The sequence below is a fragment of the Helianthus annuus genome, chromosome 6 (assembly GCF_002127325.2).
Source record: "Helianthus annuus cultivar XRQ/B chromosome 6, HanXRQr2.0-SUNRISE, whole genome shotgun sequence".
Classification (NCBI taxonomy): Eukaryota; Viridiplantae; Streptophyta; class Magnoliopsida; order Asterales; family Asteraceae; genus Helianthus; species Helianthus annuus.
In genome coordinates this window covers 111,710,493-111,712,646 of record NC_035438.2, presented here as the reverse complement: position 1 = coordinate 111,712,646, position 2,154 = coordinate 111,710,493, and the positions used below count along the sequence as shown (strand labels likewise).

The following is a 2,154-nucleotide window of genomic DNA, read 5'->3' as shown; positions in this document are numbered from 1 at the left end:
TATGTAAAGGATATTTAGGGTGTTTTTAACTTATGATCATGTTCCGGAATGTTCGTTACAGTACAAATTAACATAGTTTCGCAGTTTGTCGAATTTAGTCCCTGTAAGCGAATAAACTTGATTTCGGCATACCAAACCATCCAAAACTTATTTCTAAGTTATGTGGAGGTTATTTAAGTTATGTTAAGCCTGTGTCACTATTCCGGAGTGTTTGTTGCATTAAACTGGTTATATTTACGCATCAGTGCGCGTATAACCTTCAAGAAAGCGATTTAAAGCCCAAAATCGAACAAGAATTGATATGTGCAAATGATACACATATTTATACAAATCCCAAGTATGAAATATAATATTTCATTGATTTTGTATTTGTTTGATGGCTGTGGAGGCACAGGTGTCACAGGTGGAGTTGTGGTTTGGCTAGATTGGCTTCTTTCAGTTGGCGGTAATGGAGCCTCCTCGGGACCCACGGTATGGTTTCTCAATGTGATGAGATGTACTTGCGCCTTTGGGTTGGTTTCGGTATTACTTGGTAACGCGCCTTGCGGTCTCTCGGAGAAATTTTGAGCTATTTGATTCAATTGTTTTTCAATGTTTTGAATACTAGCTTGCTGATTTCTAAAACTCGATTCCAATTGTTGAAATCGATCCGAGTTTTTCTTTTCGGTGTCGGAGTTGAGGCGAGATACAGTATCTTCAAGCCTTTCTCATCCACCTTGTTGTTGAGAAAAATTTTGAGACTCGTTTCTTGGTTGTTGAAAGTTTGTTCGTTGGTTTAGATTTTGTTGGTTACTACCATTGTCGGGTTCTCTCCAACCAAGGTTAGGGTGGTTACGCCATCCTTGGTTGTAGGTACCTGTTGGGGGACCCGGCGACCTAGGTCTATTATCAATGTAGTTTACCGATTCTGTTTGATTATCTACTTCTTTCATACAACTCCAATTTTCATGTGGCCCACCACACCCCTCACAAGCCATAACCGAGGCCGTTTTTGCCATCTCTAGCTTTTCGATTTTTGAAGAAAGGGCCTCGATTTGAGCTTATAAAGAAGTGCTTTCGTCAACCTTATGGGCGCCAATAGATTTATTGCCTCGGGGAGTGTGCCACTGAAAATTGGTTTGAGCAATTTCCTCAATTTGATTATATATTTCATTTGGGTGACGATTACCTAAAAGTCCCCCGGAGCTAGAGTCAAGTGTTTGTTTTATGTGTGGCAACAACCCATTATAGAAAGTGGATACTTGTTGCCATACCGCAAGACCGTGATGAGGACACTTTCTTAGTAGCTCCTTGAACGTTTCCCAAGTTTTATATAAGGATTCCCCATCCTCTTGTGAATATGTATTAATTTCAGTCATTAATTTAGCTGTTTTAGCAGGAGGGAAATATTTATATAGAAACTTTTGGGCTAGTTCATCCCAGGTGTTTACCGAGCCAACTGGGAGGGTATAGAGCCATGCCTTAGCTCGGTCCTTTAGTGAGAATGGAAACATTCGAAGGCGGATGGCATCGTTTGATGCTCCATTGATCCGAAAGGTATCACATATTTCTAAGAAATTAGTAATATGTAGATAGGGATCCTCGTCCGCAAGCCCATGGAAGGTTGCGGAGTTTTGAAGCATTTGTATCAAATGTGGCCGAAGTTCAAAGTTGTTGGCTTCGATATTCGGTGCATTGATAGCGGCGCCGAGATTACCTACGGTGGGTCATAGGTAATCCATGAGGGTACGTTGGTCCGCCATTGGAAATGGGTCCCCCGAAACTTTCTCTTGGTTTTTAGCTTTAAGTCTTCTTCTTAGAAAGCACTCGGGTTCGTCTAGGGGTTCTTTTATGTCTCTACTAGAACTGGAGCTCATACACTACGTGGAAAGTTCAGATGTGGCGCCTGGGTTCCAAGTCCTGCAATAAAAAACAAAAAAGAACGTTGGTCAGAAGCTTCACCATGGCCCCGTGTTCAGATGAACACGGCCCGTAGTTGGAGATACAGTGACTGTTTTCTGGATCCCTGTTACTTGGGAGTTCGACATGGCCCCGTGTTGCACCGACACGGCCCCGTGCTCAACTCTTTGTAACTCGGAAAATAAAAACTGCCAGTAACGATGTTGGGCACGGCCCGTGTCCGACCAGGCACGGCCCGTGCTGAGCTCTGCAGAA

The 2,154-nt window shown here is 42.9% G+C and overlaps 1 non-coding gene across 1 annotated transcript; it reads left to right on the top strand.

Moving 5' to 3' along the window:
• The first annotated feature begins 1,257 nt into the window (after window positions 1–1,257).
• LOC118480035 lies at window positions 1,258–1,364 on the top strand. Its single transcript, XR_004861675.1, has one exon. It is a non-coding gene; the product is annotated as a small nucleolar RNA R71 (small nucleolar RNA).
• Window positions 1,365–2,154: the final 790 nt, after the last annotated feature.